General features: G+C 43.7%; 1 protein-coding gene across 2 annotated transcripts in view; it reads right to left on the bottom strand.

The window, feature by feature from the left end:
* The window catches only part of eps8l3b (EPS8 signaling adaptor L3b), a 75,045-nt gene extending 60,451 nt beyond the window's left edge, over positions 1-14,594 (bottom strand). The window contains exon 1 of one of the 2 annotated variants that reach the window (XM_078546400.1): positions 14,510-14,594. The gene's annotated coding sequence lies outside the window, so the exon portion shown is untranslated. Of the gene's footprint in view, positions 1-12,744; positions 12,868-14,509 lie in introns of those variants that run through there. The other variant, XM_078546399.1, reaches the window with a different exon arrangement.
* Positions 14,595-23,059: the final 8,465 nt, after the last annotated feature.

Genomic DNA, 23,059 nt, shown 5'->3' with positions numbered 1-23,059 from the left:
GCCTCAGGGAGACTGAAGCGTTGTGTAAAAAAAACAATGACGAGAATAAAAATTTAATAATACATGTCCCCTCATGTGACATAGTTGTCCATAGCTGGGACATGTTTTTAGTTCAAAAATAATGTTTTTATTTACTGTTTATTTGCTTCAGGAAACCTCATCCTGCTCGTGGATGAGGCTTCCTAAAAAATGTAAAGGCCGCTTGGCCTTTTCACCTGTCCGCCAACTGTTAGGTTGGATGGGCAGCATAAATTTGAATTTAATTAGAAATGGCCTTAATAAGCCTTTTAATTATGGGCAGGCGCGCAGCCGACTCCACAATGACGTTGGAATGCATGCCCGACATCATCACGCGTTATTTTACGCTCGGGCGTGTTGGGTGCGTGCCCAAACGCTGAGCGTAATATTCTGCTCTAGGTTTTTACAAAATTAGATTAAACATTTATTAACAAGAGAAATGGTTTTAAATACATTCATTCATACAAATTACTACTGTGGTAACTTCTAAATGCCCTAACCAATCTAACTCCCAGTTACACTTTCATTAAGGCACAAGTGAGACAGGCAGATTTTAAATGACACAGGCAAGGTGACACACAATACCCTGAACTAGTTGAATTCAAAGTGAGTTTTCTTAACTTCAGTTCTTTGAAGACAGCAGCTTGAGGCATAGATGCTGAAGGCTTTTCACACTTGTTAGATCTTAAAAATGCCTACCCTTACACACAGCCTTCGTTCCTCTATAGATATTTTCCCTTTTGAATGCAAATTCCCATTGTTTCACCATGTCTTTGGACTTTACCTTTCTGGTAATAAAATAAAAGTTTTACCAGTAATCTTTGGGAAAAATAAACACACTGTTTCTTAACTTCACCTGGCTAGGTGGCACATTTCACTCCCTCTTTTGAAAACAATCTAGGCTGGTTTATTTAAAAATGCAAATATCCTTTTACACCTTACATTCAAAACTTCCCCCATGTTTACCATGGTTACATCAAAGCCTTCAGACCAGCTGCCTTTAATCCAATTAAGTCTCTATCTCACACACACAAACACACACACACAGATACAACAATTTTACAATAAATTCCAATAACATTATGAGAATTATTATATCTTCCTGACAAATATCTCAGTGTATGACCAATTAGCAATTTTTTCACAATTTTAAGGCCAGCCAGTTTGATGGCAGCCCCATTTCTCCACTCATTTCATCTTGTCCTTCTAGCTGGTCACTCACCCTTCCTAAAGGTGCCAATTCAAGCTGAGGTGTGGTTATTAATGGCAACATTCCTGTATCTCATCCAAGTAGCCAAACATCATGTGTGACTTGACTATGTGTTAGTTGTCAGCCTACGTGCATTGCAGCTTGCCTGGTAGCCACGCACAATGTACTTGTAACACAGGGTAGTGAAACCTTTTGCTGGGCACTAAGATCATCCTAATTGGAATCATAGAATGATACAGGACATTGGCCCACCATGCCTGTGCTGGTTCTTTGAAAGAGCCATCCAATTTGTCCATTCCTCCTCCCCAATCCTGTAGCTCAGCAAATATTTCCCCTAAATATTTATCCAACTACTTTTCAAAATGAAGTTACTATTGAATCTGTTGCTACCACCTTTCGAGGAAGTTCGTTCCAGATCACCACCCTTTCAGGCCATCATAACAATTCATTCCCTAAATAAAAAATTTCCCGGTCTCCCCTCTGATTCTTTTTCCAATCAATCATCTTTTTTGTGATTTTTAATTATTCTTTCATGGAATGTGGACGTTGCTGGCTAGGCCAGCATTTATTGCCCAACCCTAACTGCCATTGAGAATGTGGTGGTGAGCTGTCTTCTTGAACTGCCGCAGTGCAGATAGGGAGGGAGTTCCAGGATCCTCACCTTGATTCCTCCATGTAAGAGTAATATTTCTGATAAAGTGATATAACATGGAAAGTATTCCATGATGTCTCAAAAATGTCTGACACTAACCTTCTGCGCCATAGTTTCTCCAACTTGCACACAGGTTAGAGCTTCCTGTGCCAACATTAAAGATAATAACTCTAAGGGGAGTGGTGTACAATTTTCAACGATACCTAACATCCCTCTGGTAATTAGGTTCACTCCCATAAATGAATGCCCATTCCCTGATCTAGTGCCGTGTGTCTGTAATACCTCCTGATGCAGCATTGCAAAGGCCAAAGAGAAAACACTGTTACTGTCATGCGTTCACTGCCCAAGTTATTGCATAATGGAAGAGCAATTACTTTATCAGCTTTCGTGATAAGCCTATAATCTACACATCAGGTTTGCTTCTGAACCCAAACCATAATTTTAACCCACCCTGCCAGTCGGTAACTGGGCGTGTGAGGGGTTAAAAGGTAGACAGGTGTTATCAGCTGCTTTCCCTTACCCGGCTATTTTAACTCCTGGGTTTTTGGGACCATCAAACTGCACAGCTCATGGTTCTATGTACCAAGGCATCCAATGACATAATTCGAACCCTAATGCTAATTTAATGCTGAGACACTCTACCCAGTAATGTGGCAAAAACTAGACCAAGACCAGAAGAGTTCCAAAAAAAATTATTTGAAAAGAGATCTTTTCAATGTATCTTTCTGGACCAATATGAACAGCTCCCTTCTTCGCCTGGCCCCACTAGGAACTCCTGGCCCTCCTCTGCTTTGGGCTACCCCCCTCCCCCACCCCCCCACCGGCTTCCCCCACCGTCCCCGCACACCCCGCCCCCTTCTGCCACCCTCAAGCTTGCCACTGTTTCATTTCTGCCCTCAGAAGCCAATCTGCCACCACTTGATTTCCTGATCCTGGGCCTTACATTGAGGGGGAAGAGGGACTGACCAACTGCCACCCATGTTAACCACCCCTCCCCCCCGCAATAGGTTACAATGGAGGAACTAGTCTCAGCAGCAAGCACTCCCAGTTAGGCCAGGTATAACACAAACAGATAACAGATGGTAAGGCCTCTACCCTGCTGCAACAATATACCTCTGTCTCAGCTCCCTAAAGTCAAATGTTTTAAATAAAACATTAAAACAATTAAATCAGGAGAAATGTGTACCCAAGTTCCAAGCCTTAAGTGACTCAAAGACATGAAGTGGTTTAGTTGCACCTCAAATGCTAATCTTTCTGATGGATGTTCTAGTGCAGCTGGTTTCATTTTATCATATTTCTTATGGGTGAAAATGCAAAATTCTGTCCTTTAGCTTGGGAAGCTAACAAAATAAAAAGGGTTGTTAAAAGTACTTTAGCTGCTGAAACACTGGCTCTTGTGGTGCACTAAGCAGAGTAACATTCCTCCATTTCACAATCAGCCGTTCTATGAAATGATGATGCGCTTATTGCCAAATGAGGCACAGTATTGTTTGGTAGGATATGCTTTTTAGGGGTGGGACTGCATAAACTCATTTCACAAGATCAATGAAAGAATTTGCATTTCGACAGCATCCTTATGACCTCAGGACATCCCAACACTCTTTACAGTCAATGAAGGAGGTAATTGAGAGCAAATTTGTTGACAAATTTAAAAGACGTGTAACAAAAATAGAGGGGTAATATGAGGAGACTTTAATTACTATAATGCAGACTGGGAAAAATATTATGTTAAGGGTAGGGAAGGAGAGCCATTTCTGAGATGTGTGCAAGACAACTTTCTCAATCAATGTCTTCGGTCCAACAAGGAATGAAGTAGCTTTGGATCTAGTTCTGAGAAATGAAGATGGCAAGTGGAATGTGTTACAGTGGGCAATCATTTAGCTAACAGCAACTACAACATAATTCGGTTTAGAGTAATTGTGTAAAGAGACCAGAAAACATTGAAGATAAAAACGCTTAACTGGGAATAAGCTAACTTTAGTAATTTAAGAAGGGATCTCGTAGTTTGGAAGAGATGATTGCAGGGTAAAGCATTAGCGGAACAATGTAAGGCATTCAGGGACAACAGACATCTGGTACCAACTATACATATTTCTCTGAAAGAAATTGGAGCGTCCAAAGATAATGTGGAAAGGAAATAAAAGTTAAAATAAAACAGAAAAAGGGGGCTTATAACAAGCGTCAGGAGCAAGCTTCGATATCTGACATCCCTCTGGTAATTAGGTTCACTCCTATAAATGAGTGCCCACTCCCTGATCTAGTGCCGTGTGTCTGTAATACCTCCTGATGCAGCATTGCAAAGGCCAAAGAGAAAACACTGTTACTGTCATGCGTTCACTGCCCAAGTTATTGCATAATGGAAGAGCAATTACTTTACCAGCTTTCGTGCTAAGCCTATAATCTACACATCAGGTTTGCTTCTGAACCCAAACCATAATTTTATAACCAGGAAGGTCAGATAGGGAAACGTTTGCAGGGCTATGGGGAAGAGCATTGAAGTGAGCCTAATTGAATAACTCTTTCAAAGTGCCGGCAGCACTGGCTCGATGGGCCCCTTCTGGGCTGTAAGATTCTAAACTCTATGATAAATACTTTTGAAGTGTAATCGCTGCTGTCATGTAGGAAACACAGCAACCAATTTGCACACAGCAAGGTCCACAAACGACAATGCAATAAATGGCCAGATCACCTCTTGGTCACCTGCCCTAATATCTCCTTATGTGACAAGGTGTCATGTTTCATTTTAAAAGGCCCCTGTGAAGTGCACTGGGACATTTAAGTATGTTAAAGGTGCAACATAAATGCAAGCGGTTGTTATTATTGTGTTGGTTGAGGGGTTAACTCTCCTGCAGCTTCTTCAAATAGTGCCTTGGGATCATTTACATCCACCTGAGAGAGCAGATAGGGCTTCAATTTAATGTTTCATCCAAAAGACAGCACCTCCAACAGTGGAGCACTCCCTCAGTACTGCATTGGGAGCATCAGCCTAATTTATATTCTCAAGCCATTAGAGTGGGATTTGAACCCTCAAATTTCTGACTCAGAGGCAAGAGTTCTATCCTTACGGGGAGCCACAACTTTTGTTTACAGGCTGTAGGCACAGTTTTGGGTGGATTTAAACCCGGATCCTAGAGGTGAAACACCAGAATCTTAAATTACTACAGCACTCAGTTCCTAACTATCCCATTTTAGTTTGGATTTTTGGAGGTGAAATGGCAGGCTTGGAGAGCAAGGATCCAGAGCCAAAAAACTCAGTTCATTCGGCGTTCCCATGGAAACACCTCACCCCTGAAATGAGCACCAACTGGAATTCCACCTATCAATGCAAAGTCACCAACATCCCACTCAAGCAGTGTCTGGTCCTGTCAAGAAGATATAATAATGTTATTGGAAATTATTTTAAGATAGAGTTTAGTGGTGCCTGTGTCTATGTGTGTGTATGTGTGTGTGTGTGTCTTAATTGGTTAAAGCCAGCTGGTCTAGAGGTTTTGACGTATCGAAGAGAAGTAGGCTTGAAATGGTAATTAGATAAACATTGGGAAATAGAGGGTGAGGTGTAAAGGGGGAAATTTGTATTTGTAAATAGACCATTCAAAAGAGCGGGTGAAATATTACACCTAACCAGGTGAAGCTCAGAAACAATGGCCAGGATTTTCCAACCCCGTTGGGGGTGGGACCTGCTGTGGGTGAGGCGGCGCCCCATCCAGAAGTCCATTGACTTGTGGCAGGACAGGAAGATCCCCGCGGCGGGCAGGTACAGAAAATCCCACGCAATGTGTTTATTTTTTTAAAGCTCGCTAGTAAAGTGGGTATTACGAAAGCGTTTTGTTAGAAGATTTAAAGTTTAAAAAAACCTAGTGACAATGAGAAATTGCAATCAATGGAGGAAAATATGTATAAAGGAAGAGAAAGATGTTGGTAAAAGGAGGAGGGATTCTAAGGTATAAAGCCTCTAGCCTGTAAGCCTCAAGCCTGTCAGCAAGGACCCAGAGCTGAAAGAAACTCATTTTGAATGTGACTGTCCAGGGTGTGTTTTGCCAGAGGTCTGTTTAAATCTATGTGTTTTACTGTTGCCTTACCTGGGGTCTAACTGACAGTCAGATTAATTAGGGGATTTTTGCAGTTATTATAGCAGTAATTTTTGTAGACATATGTATGTGGTCTTATTACTACTGAATTCAAAGCCTGCATCTCGAAACATACAAATTGCAAAAAATGGGTTATGACAGTTGTTTCAAGTTTCCCTCTGGGATTTGAACAACTCAGCCTTTCTCATCGGCTGTGTCATAATAGTCCACAGAGCTCACATATCACTCTCCGCCACATGGCTCCTCTACTTAATGGGAGCACATTGGAGTCAGGGAGAGGAGCTATTAGTGACTGAGTTCAGGAGGAGTGGGGTCAGGTTGCGCTGCAGAATTCTAGCCACGCAGCAACTTACAAATTTCAGGCAGGGTGAGATCGCCGCTGCCTTTGAACTGTGGTGGAAGCGGAGATGGTCAATGATTTCAAAAGGAAATTGGATTGGCACTTCAGGGAAACACACCTGCAGGGCTCCAGGAATAGAGCAAGGGAATGTGACTGACTGGATTGTTCTACAGAGAGCCAGGATGGTTTGGATGGGCTGAATGGACTCATGCTGACTCTATGAGTCTATTTAAACACAATGAGGAGAATTTAAAATTTGAAATGTTGGAGCACGGGGAGTGGAACAAGGTTGGTGGGTGGGTGGGTGGGTGGGTGGGATGTGAAGATCCACTGGTAGAAGTTTGGGTGTGCTGAAGTTCAGAAAGAATGACTGGTCAGGAGGTCTTTGGGAATCTGGAGTCCGGAAATGACCAAGGTGTGTATGGGTATTTCAGTGGCAGGTGGGCTAAGGGAGGAGCAGAGGCAGGCAAGTAACAGAGAAATGGAGCTGGGTGTCATCAGTTTACATGTGGAAGTTGACATCATGTCTGAGATACGTTAAGTTCCCAAGGGTCACTACGTACTCCGCAAGGGCAATCAGTCCTGTTATGCACAATTTGTCTGATTATTATTCATACAGTCAGTGCTGGGACACTCAGTCCTGTTATATGTACAGTCAGTGCTTGGACACGCAGTCCTGTTACAAACACACAGCCAGTGCTTGGACATACACACACGCACATGGATTTTCACTCCCAGTTAGGGTGCTCAAAGTCAGAGAATTCCCGGCTCCGCAAAATTGGGTGGGGGGTGGGGGTGGGGGTGGGGGTGTTGGGTTACATTAGAAGTCGGGGTGGACGACCCCGGAAAACATGAGAAGGCTGGGCAGAAGGTCTGCCTCAGGGTTCCAGCACTGTGTTCAAAAATTAAAAAAAAACATAAAACACCTCTTCACCCCCCCATACCCTACCCATGCCCCATCCATGCCAACCCATGCAACCTCATGCTCTCCACCAACTCCCCATGGCCCCTCTTACCCTCTATGCCAACCTAAGGCATTGTACTCACCCCCATGGCCCTTCATAGCCCTAATGCCAACTAAGTGCCAACTAATGCCAACCCATGACCCACATCCACCACATTTTTCCATAACACCTATCATGTCAACTCACCCAGTATCCACCCTGGGCAAACCTCAGGACCCATGTAGATATGAGATTTTAAAAAGTTCTATAAAATAAAGTTCTAAAATATTAATTGCAGACCACCCTATTGAAAAGAACACACTCATTCATAAAAAACAATTTACTACATTTACATTCCCTCATAACTACATAAAGCCTTACAACAACCAACATTTCATTCAAGTGCACAATCCCTTATAACAACAAGCATTGGCATTCATAGTCCTACTTCAAAGGGTTACAAAATCACAGAGTCTCAGAATATTTACAGTGCAGATGGGGACCATTCTCTGAAAGAGCATTCGACCTAGTCCCACCCCCTGTCTATAACCACTTGTAACTGTCAATCAAACTGTGAATGGCAGACACCCTACTGTGACAATGGATGGTTGTGAAATCAGTCATGCAGCATTAATCCAGTAATGAAAATCCTCAGGCTTAAGTCAACAGACAGAATAAAATAGCAAGCAATTTTTTTTTTAAAAATACTGCAAACAATTTTTTCAAAGATTTAAAGGACAGGGCTTTTAAAAGCCTTGAAAGCATGACAGTTCCATTTGACAGGTGCGTTTGACAGTTTTGACATGAGCTCGACAGTAATGAGTTTATGCATTTTTTATACACATTTATGCCTACTTTTAACAATTCCAAAGGGACCTGATCTACCCCGGAGGGCACCTTACCTCCACCAAGGACACCTCACCTCCCTGCTGTGGTGTCCCAGGACTAGATCCAAAAGTGTACCTTACCACTCCAAAGGCTATCGAAACGAATCCACAAAGTTCAGACCTGCTCTTACCAGGTCTAATCTGCACACTTTGGGTTTCACATTCCTGGCCTACAAAGGTCCAACTTCAGTAGAGGCAACTGATGATTTAAATGGCCAGCTGCCTCCATAAAATGCGCATGCCCCACCACTATTCCTGCTCGCTGGAGAAAATGCAAAGTGTCATGTTCAGGGCAGAACTTTCAATTTTCGGGCAGTTCCACTATTTTCACCACAACAAAGACGCACTCCGTCATGGCGAAAATCTGGGCCACAGTCAGTTCTGGGATACTCAGTCCTGTTACAAACACAGCCAGGGCTGGGACAGTCAGTTCTGTTAGACACACACAGTCAGTACTGGGACACAGTCCTGATATATACACACACAGTGTTGGGACATACAGTCCTGATATCAACACACAGTCAGTGCTGGGACACTCAGTCCTGGTGTACACACCCGGTCAGCGCTGGACACTCGGTCCTGTTATACACACAGACAGTGTTGGGATACACAGTATAATAAAAGCAAAATATTGCAGATGCTGGAAATCTGAAATAAAAACAGAAAATGCTGGAAAAACTCAGCAGGTCTGACAGCATCTGTGAGGGAGAAACAGTCAGTTCTGGGACATTCAGTCGTGTTACAAACACACTGTCAGTGCTGGGACAGTCAGTCCTGTTATACACACAGTCAATATTCAGTCTTGTTCGGTACAGCTAGCTAATTCATCATCGTAGTTCCGTTTACATCAGCACTATTATTTGCTTTACTTGGTCGACTTGCTACAAACACTAATATTACTGAATTGTTGAACAAGCACCTTTTTGACATATTATCTCCCGAGGAAGGAATGATGAACATTAAGGATTTAATTAATGAGCAAAACAATATTTGTGGTGGGTTACATGGATAGGCATATCTAGGATAATGCAAGTTTCCATCAGATCCATGAAATAACTATCAGCATTGTGTAATTCGTTGCTGGTCCATTAATCTTAGATAAACAAGGGCAGCAGACGTGACTTTTCTCTCTGTGCATGGGAACACCACCAGCTGCAAGTTCTCCTTCAAGCCACACACCGCCCTGACTTGGAAATGTATCACCGTTCCTTCACTGGGACAGGGTTAAGAGTTGCCTCCCTATCAGCACTGTGGGTGTACCTACACCACAAGAACTCAGTGGTCTAAGAAGGCAGCTCATCACCACTTTCTCAAGGGCAATTAGGAATGGGCAATAATGCAGGCCTTGCCAGTGATACCCATGTCACAAACACGTATAGAAAGAAGTCTATGAATTCAGAGGGAAGTGCAGTTGTCCACTAGTGCAAAGAGAGCGGCTGAATTTATGCATCTGGATCTGGGACAGTCAAAGATGAAAGGACCCTCTTCTCCAACCCGAAGAAAAACCTCCAAGTGCCAAAATCAAAAATAGAAGTGCATGGTCCCAGCAATGGCAGCTGTAGTCACTCTTCACCTCTCTTATTGTCACACTACTCCTCGAGAAGTCCCCACACACCCTGCTCAGTTCCTGTGTGCAGCATCTGTGCGGCACAATGCTTTTTGTCACAATCCAAAGTTCAATGCTGTGTAGATGGATTATTTTCCATGCCACTCGACATGATGGGAAAAGATAGCACCATAAATAAGACCCCCAAAAAATTCAATTTAATTATTTATTGGACTCCCCAGCACACTGAAAAATGGTTTCCCGCATCTGCCTTCTCCCCCACAACTGCTCTCCCACCGCCCCCCCACCATTTCTTAGATGGAGCATACAATGTCACACCACATCCTACCATCCAGGCAGAAACTGTTGGATAAATCAGTAAACTGCTGCTTTTACATCAGGCAATCATTTCCCAGCCTGGACTTTCTCCAAAAGTTTTTAACTTGAGTTTACGACAGAAAGTCATTTGTTTTTCATAAAAGAGGGTCAAGTTCCTTAAGAACCAATAGCTGCCCCTTTGTATGTGCCTTAACTGATTGGCAAAAGAGTCAGAGGCGACATGAGGAAAATCTCTTCTTTTATGCAAAGATTGTTTAGGATTTGGAATGCACTGCCTGATAGCTTGGTGGAAACAGATTCAATGCTAGTCTTCAAAAGAGAATTGGATAAATAAGTGAAAAGGAAAACAATGAAGGAATATGGGGAAAGAGTGGGCGAGTGAGGCTAATTGGATTGCTCTTCAGAAGAGTTGGCACATTCTCAATGGGCCAAATGGCTTTCTTCTGTGCTTTACTATTTTATGGGCAGAATTTTGCCCTTGGCGTGCGGGATCGGCTGGTGCGGGCGGGGGCAACCAGGAAGCCGACAGCCCCCTCCCACGATCGGCAGTGCTCCGCAACTTTACGCGGGTGAGCCAATTAAGGCCCGCCCAGTGTGATACCAGAGCGGCAGCACTGAGCACTGCCTGCGTGGGCGGAGGGGGTGGGGTTGGGGGAAGAGTGCGAGCAGGCCTAGCATGAACTTCACGCATACACGTGAGACAAAACGGAGTAATCTCCCTGAGGCACGGAACTGCCTCAGGGAGGTGAAGAATTTTCAAAAAAAAAGACAGAAAAATGTAATGAAACATGTCCCCTCGTGTGACTCTGTCACATGAGCAGGGTCATGTTTTTAATTAAAAAAATAAAGTTTTTATTTTATCTGAAATTGCTTTTGGAAACTTCATCCCACCCGTGGATGAGGTTTCCAAAAAAAATGCAAAGGCCGCTTGACCTTTTCACCTGCCACCAACCATTAGGTTGAATGGGCAGTGAAAAATTAAAGTCAATTGTTAACTTAATGGCCTTAATAGGCTTCTTAATTGTCAGCCGGCATGCTGCTGGCTCTGGCGTGTGCCCGCCCAACCGAACTATCACGCGACCACGTTGGCACGCTCAGCTGACGTCATCATGCATCATTTCAAGCTCAGTCAGGTCGGGCACATGCCCACCCGCCAAGCTAAAAATTCTGCCCCATGAAAAGGGATATCATACACGTGACTAACAATTATGACTAAAGTCATATGAGATGCATACCACATTCTCCTTCCTAGTCTGAAAGATAATATCGCATTATCAGATCATTGTTTTCAGGTTAAAACTAATAATTGGATTTATTTACAAGGCAGATAATTTTTTTACAGAGAGGTTTTTGTTGGTTCAAATGCTTAGATACTAATAAAACTAGAATCAGTGCACAAGGGGAAAAATATGCTCTTGGGATTCATTTCATATGGATTCCAATAAGATTCAAGGCAGGTGGATAAAACCAACTTTCATAGATGCCTCACAGTGATGGCTATGGGAGTAATGTAATACTTGGATCTACCTAAGTGTTCAACTTCACAAGTGAGCTCAAATAAATTTGAACTGCTGGGACAGTCCCTGTGTATTGAATGGAGACTTTTATTTTCCAGGGACTAATATTACAGTATTAACTAACTTCTTTCCACGCCAAACATATTCCCTGTTGGGTCAGCATTATAGCTAATTCCCTCAAATTGTATAGGATTTCTTCCAGTCTCATGCTGGGTCTCCACCTATTCCCTATGGCAACATGAATTTCAGTGCTAACAGATTTGTTTACTCCTCCCCACCAATTAGATGACTTGCATAGATTAGCATTTCAGTGAGAGACCAACCAGCCAACAAAAAATCTTTAATGTAGACCCAGCCTTACGACCCTCCACCATATCTACACTCCTTCAAATTCTGACCACTTGCACATCTCCAATTTTGATTGCTTCACCAATAGCAGCTGAGACCTCAGCTGCCTTGCATCTAGGCTCTGGGATTCCCTCCCTCTCCCTCTGGTATCCCCTCCCTCTCCCTATGGGATTCCCTCCCTCTCCCTCTGGTATCCTCTCCCTCTCCCTGTGGGATTTCCTCCCTCTCCCTCTGCGCCTCTCTCTTCTCTAAATTGCTTCTTAAAGCCAGACTCTTTGGCCAAGCTTTTGACCACCGGTCCGAATATCTCCTTGTGTGGCTTGGTGTCAAATTCTGTTAGATAATGCACACGTGAGGTGCCTTGGGACATTTTACTACATTGAAGGCACTATATAAATGCAGGCCATTGTTGTTGTTCGGATTGTTGTACTGACTAAGAAAGCAAGCCAACTTGAAAGTGTGGGTGGGTCTGCTCAATACCACGGACTGGCATCCACCGAGGCAAAAGGGGCTTGGATCTTCTGCTGAATCATCAACACTGGAGGAAGAGTAGGGATGGGGAGTTATTGTTGTGAGCAGCGTGGGACGCACGAGGCAGGTGTGGTGTTGGGGACGCGGTGGGAGCAGAGGCGAACAAGACTTCTGCCTGCTGTCAACTTGCATCCCTGACCTCAGCCTCACTTCTGGCACCAGAATTGTTTAACTAATGCTGCTGGACTCAAGCACTCTGACTGAATTACATCCCAGAGAGCCACGTAAATCAGGCAGAGTACCCAGGCCTGGGAGCCCTTTATACACTAAGATGTCGAAAGCCGATTTTTAAATCCAATCTAAAGTAATTTTAAAAAATCTTACTTGACACAGGTGGAATGTATAGCACTCGTCGCAGCTATTTTCGATATTCACTGAAGTGAGCTCTGTATTATTTAGCCACAAGCTCTTTATCCTGAGTTTCGAACTTTAGTCGGCAACCTGCCTAGTTTCCACAGCCCCATGTGGTTAATGATTAATTTTAATTACAGAGTTACATTTTCAGCTTGCTCAGGCTGAATATCAGACTAGTTCTAAAACAGCTCCAACTGGGGTCCTTTGTTTACATTGGATTGCCTGAAACTGGGAGGATGTCTTGTTTCGAATTAATTCCCCTACTGAGTAAGCTGTTGAGAAAATGTTACCCAATACACAGGAGCAGCTAAGATTATCTATACTGTACTCTATATACAGGAACAAATTAATCTCAAGCAAACCACCAACTAAAATGCCACAAACCTCCACACCATCCAATGACATAAGGGGATATAGGGATAGTGTAGGAAAAAGACATTGAAGTGGATGATCAGCTATGATTGCATTGAATGGCAGGGTAGGCTTGATGGGCTGAATGGCCAACTCCTGCTCAAGAGTCCTGTACACAGGTTGCAATAAACTCACAGTCCGCTAAATACAGATTGAAATGAACTCCCAACGCCTAAGGTATAATGATCTGAATAACCTCCCAATGTTGGGTCTATACTGATATGAATAATATGGCCTGAAGAAGAATTTTCTCTTTGTTCAGGACTCAATAGTTAATATGTGACCACTCGATGGGAGGCTGGAGCTGTAACAGTTCTTGTTCTTATGTGTTTTTCCAGGTAAACAGGACAGTGCCGTTCACAGTGTCATTAGGTTTCTATTGCACTGATAACACAGTGCACACCCAGTACGTGATGTTCAGTGAGATGAGATGACTCACACCTTCCATTTCCTCCACCATCACCATATTACAATCTCTGTCCCAGATGTACAACATTTTTCTGCTCCCCCACACCCACCCCCACCTCCCCCCGCCCACCTCCCCACTCACTGAAATGAATTGTGCTCACAATCTCCAATATTTTCCAGTCTGAATCGCGCGAGCATCCCCTGGCTGGGTTTTGTATTGACAGAGGTTGCAAGAAAGTGAAGCGCAGAGAAAGGTACAAGTTCTTCCCTTCTTTCTTTCCTCTTGTTACACCATTGTGCACATCAAGTAACTAAAATGAGTTCCTCATCTGCTTTAAGAATCTGTACATTGCACTGTAATAATAAGACAGCGCTAGTCACTGCATGAGATCATCCCTCAAGCCCTTGCTTTTCCAGTTGATGTCCCACTTGGCACCCTTCGTAAAGTTAAACGCATCCACAGCTCTGCTGCCTATATCCTAATGTCCACAAAGTCACATTCACCCTTCACCCTTGAGCTCACTGACGTACAATGGCTCCTGTCCCAGAAACTCCTCGATTTTAAAATCCTCATGCATGTCTTTAATCCCTTCCATGTCCTTGCCCCTTCCTTACCTTAATTAACCTCCTCCAGCCCTACAACCGTCCGAAATTTCTCTACTCCTCCAATTCTGACCTCCTGCGCACCTCTTAATTATCATTGCTGTACTATGAGCAACCATGCCTTCAGCTGCCAAGACCCTCCCTAAACCTCTTCATATCTCTACCTCTCTCTCATCCCTTAAAACCTACCTGTCTGACCAGACTTTTGGCCACTTGCCCTAATGTTTCCTTCTGTGGTTTGATGTCAGATTTTGATAATCCTTTAAACATTGAGATGTAAATCCAGTCTCAAGTCACTAAAAGCAAATCTTACTTGACACAGGTGAAATATGTAATGTTTATCACAGCTATTTCCGTGGAAATATAATTTCCGATATTCGCTGAAGTGAGCTCTGTATACTTAGCCACAACCTTTTATACTGACTTTTGAACTTTAACTGGAAACCTGCCCAGTTTCCGCACGTCCAAGTAATTAATGATTGATTTTAATTACAAGGTAAAAATTTTAGCTGGCTCAAGCTGAGGTGTTTCATGGAACAGGAGCCATTTTCAATATAATCTCTCCCATGAATAATCACCTCGGGGTATTGTACCATGTTGCAGGTGCTATATAAATGCATAGTTTGCTATTTTGATGTTCTTACTAAGTTGCCGTTGTCCCCTCTGGGGCCGAGGTTCTGATCCAATTCCAAATTTGATCCGGCCTCAGATGCCTCTCCCAGTTGCATTGGGAACGTCAGTCCCGTTTGGGCAGCCTAAGCCCAATTTCTAAGGAGAACAAGGTCATGCCACAAACCTGACTACAGGTTTGCAGTCAGACTCGGTCTACAAGGAGGGCTGGGAGAAATGGGAATGTCATATTTTTTGCAGGAAGGAGAGTCCTTCTGAAAGCAACCAATGGAAAAGTGTCCTTTAACACATCACAGGCGATCTAGGAACCATCAGTGGTGACAAAGTTCCATTCCTCTGCATTGATTCACCACTTAAACAGTTTCAACACATACCTGCAATAAAAATAAACGAATAAAGCAGCAGTAAATGTTATCTTCTTTTATTCACCCTCGTGATGTAGGCATTGCTGGCAAGGCCAGCATTTACTGCCCGTCCATAGTTGTCATTGAGACAGTGGTAGTGAGCCGATCTACACAGTTTTGTCTGGAAAATGTCGCCGTTTTTAAGAGTGGGTGCAGGTCGGGTATATTAACCGTGAGATTGGGCTTCCTGTTACTTCTCCCCCATTCTCTCTCCTGAAAATGCTGGCAGCTCCAGCAAGAGAAATCATGGGATGTAGTTGGATGGAGCTCTTCCCCAAGCTTTTGGTCAGTGCCACCTTTTCTTGTCCGACAAACTCACTTGTTCCCTTACATGCCAACCATCCATCCCAAAAAAAGACCTACCTGAAATGTGAGAGGGGGTATAGCTCAGTGGTAGAGTATTTGACTGCAACTCCCAAGGGCCCTGGCTCAAGTTGAGACACCCCCTTCACTCCTTATGATGTTAAGGGATAGGACAGAAAAGTGGAGTTGATGTAAAAGTTCAGCCATGATCTCATTAAATGATGAAGCAGGCTCAAGAGGCCATATGGCCTAGTCCAGCTCTATTATGTCAGCTTTTTACAAATAAAACGCCATCAACCTTTCCCACTTTCCAATGCCAGTGTCAACTATGCCAAACACAGGACATATTCATCAAGACCCTGGCTGATCTGATTATGGCCTCAATTCCACTTTCCTGTCTGCCCCTCACAACCTTTGACTCCCTTGTCTATCAAAAGTCTATTTAACTTAGTCTTAAATGAATTCAGTGACCCAGCCACCACTGCTTTCTAGGGAAGAGAATGCCACAAACGAATGACTCTCTGAGAGAAAAAAATTCTCCTCACCTCCATCTTAAAAGGGAGACTTCTTAGTTTTAATCTGTGTCACCTAGTTCTAATGTCCCCCACAAGAAACAAGGGAAACATCCTCCCAGCATCCATCCTATCAAGTTCTGCTCTCATTCTTCTAAACTCCAAGGGGTATAGGCCCAACCTAGTCAATCTTTCTTCATAAGATAAGCCCTTTATTCCAGGAATGAGTCGAGTGACCCTTCTCTGAACTGCTTCTAATGCAATTGTATCCTGGTCAAATAAGGAGACGAAAAACTATACATAGTACTCCAGATGCAATCTCACCAAGGCCCAGTACAGCGGCAGTAAAACTTCCTTTCCATTCTCCTTGTAATAAATGTTAACTTTTCATTTGCCTTCCTGATCACTTGCTTTATCTGCATAGTAACCGTTTGCGATTCATGTACCAGGACACGCAAATCCCTCTGTACCTCAGAGTTCTGCAATCTCTCTCCATTTTAATAATATGCTGCTTTTCTATTGTTCCTGCCAAAGTGGACAAGTTCACATTTTCTCACATTATACCCCACCTGCCAGGTTTTTGGCCACTTATTAAGGCCTGTCTATATCCCTTTGTAGACTCTTTGCCTCCCCTTTGACAATTTACTTTCCAACCCATCTTGGTATCATTGGCAAATTTAGCTACCATACATTCGGACCCTTCATCCAATTTGGATGGTAGGATTGCAGTTGTCAGAATCAGATTGGTTAGGGGTCATCAGTCAGCTGCCAGCTGGGATACACTGGCACAGTGTTTATGTTGCTGGACTAGCAACCCAGAGGCCTTGACTAATGATCAGTTCAAACCCTACCCTGGTAGCTGGGGACCTCAAATTCAATTAACTAAATCAGTCTGGAATTAAAAAGTTATTATTAGCAATAATAGCCATGGAGCTACTGACTGAAAAAGCTAATTTCCTTTCGTTGATTGTTTCACACGAGTTTTGAGGCAGGAAAAAGTTGAAACAACTATTTGCCTCCAATCAGTGGAGGCTATTTTGATCTTGGGCAATGGTGTAAAGTATTGGATGAATTAGTTGAAATTAGATCAATGAAATTGAAAATCAGGAGAGATATGGCCCAATTTACACTATATCCCCAAAGTCACAACTTGCTCCATTGTTCAGGTTTATTTAACGCTTATTCCAAAAGAAGGTATGATATTGTATTATATATATATATCCTAGCACAGGAGCAACCAATGGGAAGAATGTTCATTATTAATATGTTTTATGTCCCTAGATACAGACCCATGGCTACTTGTTTGCCCTTTCTGCAGGCTTATCCATCCCCACTGTCACCTTTAATGACCTGTGGGCCTGCACACCAGTGTCCATCTGTGCCCTTGCTTCATTTAAAATCTTACAATGCTCCACATTGATTGTCCTTGTGGGAGAAAATTTGGAGAACATTAGCTAGTTTCTTGTTATGACTTCCTTAATGTGAACTTCATCAAGGTAGGAGATGATGGTGGTGGAGAATAGAACTCTGCTGGGTCATGGAGGACAGACGGCAACAGGAAGCGGTTGAGCTGAATGGACTGTCTCTATGCTGTAATTTCTATGTAACTCTCCATTACAGCCAAGGTGTTACCAAGACTCCCCAGGACAGGTTAGATGCAGACTAAAGCTCTCTCAACGTTGGCTCAGCAATGAGAGTTGCCAGCTGTGATTAAATATAATCCCTGGAGGCCTCCACGCTCCAGCCATTAGTTGGCCAACACATCCACCCTTGTGTTGTACTGTCTTCCTATAAGCCAATTAGAAAGCAAAAAGACTCATTACCCAATTGAATGATGCTTGACTGTCAGCCAATCAGCCTTTTCTCCCCCATTGTCAATATTTTTATAACTGGTAAAGAGAAAATGACAAAAGAAAAATCATTTTTAATGTCCCGATGATTTTTCTCCTGGGTTGTACACAGCAGTGTCCTAGAGATTGATCTTCAATTCCTGGACACTCCAGGCCAATCTTGGAGGGCTGGCAACCCTCTCAGATCCAATCCCATCTCCAGCACAAGTCTGATCCCAAAGCAGCCATATTCTGGCATTTCAAAATAAAATTGTCAACTGGTCTTAGTGTGGGAGTAGTTTCATGTTTTTAATGATTCATACTGGGAACAGAATGTCTAAAGTAACTTCACACGGGGCTTTTGCTGTTCATAGAAAATGGAAACTTTTACCCTCCCCCACAAAACCCCCCGTCGGTTTGTTAGATCACTCATTCCCAATATCTCACTGCCTGATAACTGCCACAACAGTTCCTTTAGCTAAAGATTCACGTCTGCAACTCAACAATAATTAGCTCAACCTAGAGCTCTTAATGTAGAAAAATAAATGCTATGGCACAAAAAGGTGTGAGAAAAAGGCTGAAATAAAGGTGAAGAGGTTAGGAAGGGTGACCTTAATCAGGAATTGAAGATCAATCTCTAGGACACTGCTGGTGTACAACCCAGGAGAAAAATCATATTGGTCAAAGACATGGGTTTTAGGAAGGAGGAGATGAACGAGTATAGGGAACAAACTATAGCATCTTCAGTACTTTAATGATGGTGGAGGTGTTTCTAGGACCATGCAATGTGTGTCCATGTGATTTACATATTGGTGTTATTAAGAATGAACTTGCATTATTATAGCACCTTCCAAGGTAAATTAAAGTACTTTACAGCCAACAAAGTATTTTTGAAGTATAGTTACTGTGGCCAGGATTTTCTGGTCCCGCCCGCTATGGGACTGGAAATTCCCACCTGACATCAACGGACCTTTGGCTGGTTCATTATATCCTCTGTCCTCGCCTGGGTCGATTCCTGCCACAGGCAGGACTGAAAAATCCCGGCTTGCGGTAATGCCGGGAACCACATGTAAAGGCCAATAGCCCCTGTACATGTGCACAGCCATCTCCCACAAACAGTAATGAGTTAAAGATCAGGCTTTTGACTGGAGGATAAATGTTGGCCATGGTACAGGGAGAACTCTCTTGCTCTTCTTTGAATAGTGTCGTGAGATCCACCTGAGAAGGTAGTCGGGACCTCGGATTTAATGTCTCACCTGAAAGACAGCAGTTAGTTGAAAGATTGAGGCTTCAGTGAGCAGAGCAGGGCTGTAGAGACTGAGACTTTACTGAACAGAGCAGGACTTAAGTTTAAGGAAATAGCCTTTTAATTAAAAACAAACAAAACATATGGCAAGGGAGCTCAGTCCTGTGTGTTGCACGGCCTGCAGCACATGGGAATTCTTAGACACTCCTTGCAGTCTGGATGACCACATGTGCAGGAAGTGCCACTGGCTTGACCAGCTTGAGCAACGGGTTTTGGAACTTGAGCGTCAGCTGGAGACACAGTGGTGCATCCGCGAGGCTGAGGGTTACGTGGATAGCACGTTTTTAAGATGTGGTCACTCCGCAGCTTAAGGAAGTGCAGTCAGAGAGGGGATAGGTGACCACCAGTCAGAAGAAGGGAGGCAGGCAGGTAGTCAGGAAAACCCGAGAGTGCATGTCACTCAAGAACCGTTGGAAAACGGTGAGGGTGAAGGTTCCTCTGGAGAGTGCAGCCAGAGCCAAGTTCACAGCACTGTGGGTGGCTCAGTTGCCCAAGAGCGGAGGAGTAAGAGTGCAAGAGCAATAGTGGTAGGAGACTCAATAGTGAGGGGTCCAGACAGGAGCTTCTGCGGCCTTAGACGTGACTCCAGGATGGTGCGTTGCCTCTCTGGTGCCAGGGTCAAGGATGTCACAGAATGGCTGCAGGGCATTCTGAAGAGGGAGGGCAAACAATCAGAGGTTGTGGTTCACATTGGTACCAACGACATAGGTGGAAAGAGGGATGAGGTCCTGCAACAAGAATTTAGGGAGCTAGGTAGCAGATTAAAAAGCAGAACCTCAAAGGTTCTAATCTCTGGATTGCTCCCTGTGCCACATGCTAGTGAGTATAGCAATAGGAGGGTAGAGAGGATGAATGTATGGCTGAACAGATGCTGCAGGAGGGAGGGCTCTAGTTTCCTGGATCAGTGGGTCTGTTTCTGGGACCAAAGTGGCAATCTGTGTGTGGAGCTGGAGGATGTTAGTGAGGTTTTGAATGATTAGTTTTCACCTGTTCATTTTGGAGAAGGACAAGGTAGGTGTAGAAATCAGGGAGGGGAACTGAGATATACTCGAACAAATTAGCATTGAAAGGGAGGAGGTATTAACGATTTTAGCGGGCTTAAAAGTGGATAAATCCCCAGGCCCAGATGAGATGAATCCCAGGCTGCTATGTGAGGAAGGGAGGAGATTACAGGGGCTCTGACATTAATTTTCAAATCCTCTCTGGCCACAGGAGAGGTGCCAGAGGACTGGAGGACAGCAAATGTGGTACCATTATTCAAAAAGGGTAGTAGGGATAAACCAGGTAATTACAGGCCAGTGAGTCTGACATCAGTGGTAGGGAAACTATTGGAAACAATTCTGAGAGACAGGATTAATCTCCACTTGGAGAGGCAGGGATTAATCAGGGATTGTCAGCATGGCTTTGTCATGGGGAGGTAATGTCTAACAAATTTGATTGAATTTTTTGAGGAGGTGACTAGTTGGTGTAGATGAAGGTAATGCAGCTGATGTAGTCTACATGGACCTCAGTAAGGCCTTTGACAAAGTCTTGCGTGGATGAATGGTCAAGGAGGTAAGAGCCCATGGGATCCAGGGCAATTTGGCAAATTGGATCCAAAATTGGTTTAGTGGCAGGAGGCAGAGGGTGATGGTCAAAGGTTGTTTTTGCAATTGGAAGCTTGTGACGAGTGGTGTACCGCAGGGATCGGTGCTGGGATTCTTGCTGTTTGTAGCGTACATTAATGATTTAGACGTGAATATAGGAGGTATGATCAGTATGTTCACAGATGACACAAAAATTAGTGGTGTCGTAAATAGGGAGGAGGAACTCCTTAGATTACAGGATGATATAGAAGTAAAATGGCAGAGCAGTGGCAAATAGAATTTAATCCTGAGAAGTGTGAGGTGATGCATTTTGGGAGGACGAACACAGCAAGGGAACACACAATGAATGGTAGGACCCTAGAAAGTACAATGCATCAGAGGGACCTTGGTGTACATGTCCATAGATCCCTGAAGGCAGCAGCACAGGTAGATAAGGTGGTTAAGAAAGCATATGGGATATTTGCCTTTATTAGCCAAGGCATAGAATATAAGAGCAGGGAGGTTATGTTGGAGCTGTGTAAAACGTTAGTTAGGCCACAGCTGGAGCACTGTGTGCAGTTCTAGTCGTCACACTATAGAAAGGATGGTGATTGCACTGGAGAGGGTGCAGAAGAGATTCACAAGGATGTTGTCTGGGCTGGAGCGTTTCAGCTATGAAGAGAAACTGGATAAGCTAGGGTTGTTTTCCTTAGAGGAGAGAAGGCTGGGGTTGGACCTGACAGAGGTACACAGAATTACGAGGGGCATAGATAGGGTAGATAGGAAGAAACTTTTCCCCTTAGCGGAGATGTCAATAACCAGGGGGCATCAATTTAAGGTAAGGGGCAGGAGGTTTAGAGGGGATTTGAGGAAATAATTTTTCATCCAGAGGGTGGTTGGAATCTGGAACACACTGCCTGAGGGGTGGTAGAGGCAGGGACCCTCACAACATTTAAGAAGTATCTAGATGAGCACTTGAAATGCCATAGCATACAGGGCTATGGGCCAAGTGCTGGAAAATGGGATTAGAATAGATAGATGCTTGATGGCCGGCATGGACGCAATGGGCCGAAGGGCCTGTTTCTGTGCAGTATAACTCTATGACTCTATAACAGTGCAGCACTGCCCAAGTACCGCAACAGAGTGTCAGCCTAGAGTATGTCCTCAAGTCCTCAAATGGGACTGGGTTGCCAAAATTGGTAGAGGGGTAAATATTGGTAGGACACCATGGTAACTCCTCTGCTCTACTTTCTATGGCACCATGAGATCCTTAATGTCCACCTGAGAGGGCAGGTGGTTTAACATCTCATCCGAAAGACAGCACCTCCGACAGTGCAGCACTCCTTCAGATGGTCAGTCAGTCCAGGTTATTTACTCAAGTGTTTGAAGTGGTACTTGACTCCACAACCTGCTGGCTCAGAGGCGAGAGTGCTACCAACTGCAGATGACACCTAATGTCCCGCAAAGTCTAACTGCCTGACAAATACTCACTGTTGTCACTCAACACATTTAGAATGTGTACTTGGGCAAGGTACTGAAGAGCTGTTGTCCACTGTGGAACCTGTACCCCAGCAAGGATCAAAGCCTTGAAAAGGGAGGAAGAAAACTGAGCAGGACAGAAATCGATAAATTAATAATAATTTGCAATAAAGTCAATAAGTTAGCCATGCTAGGGACAGTGGGGTAGATTAAGGGGCAAGGCTTGACAAATCCACTTGGCGTTCACAAGATTCAGGCTCAATTCCTCACCTGTCTCTTCTCTATTGTTAATATATTCAATGCAGACCTCAGTCAGGCTCTGGATGGAGGGACAGTTCAGGGACTATTGGCTTTTAGCTTGCTGAAATCTGTATGTCTATCAGAAACACTGTAAATCTTCCTGTGGAAGACCAAGGGTTAACAGAGCTTTGATCTTTTTGCATGACAGTGTGAATCACTCAGCATTTCTATCAGGCTATTACATAGGTGACCTTTGTACCTAATGCATTACCTGGATACAATCATTTGTCAGCTCTAACACACCTCGATGAAAATGACTTTCCTTCAGTGTTAAAGTGGCAATTGTGGTGCTGCTCTATTTCAGCAGATGTGGCAACATTTCACATAACAATGCTGAGGTTTCCATGTCATTATTATGTAAAAGACAACAATCATTGGAGCTATTTTTCTTTATTCTTTCATACAGTATGGGTGTCACTGGCAAGGCCAGTATTTGCTGCCTACCTGTAATTGCCCAGTTTACTAGGACATTTCAGAGTCACATGTAGGCTAGTCAAGAACAGCAGATTTCCTTCCTTAAAGGGTTTTGATGGTA

The sequence above is a fragment of the Cetorhinus maximus genome, chromosome 8, assembly GCF_964194155.1.
Source record: "Cetorhinus maximus chromosome 8, sCetMax3.hap1.1, whole genome shotgun sequence".
Classification (NCBI taxonomy): Eukaryota; Metazoa; Chordata; class Chondrichthyes; order Lamniformes; family Cetorhinidae; genus Cetorhinus; species Cetorhinus maximus.
The sequence above is the reverse complement of the archived record's forward strand: the minus strand, read 5'-3'. Positions and strand labels throughout refer to the sequence as shown.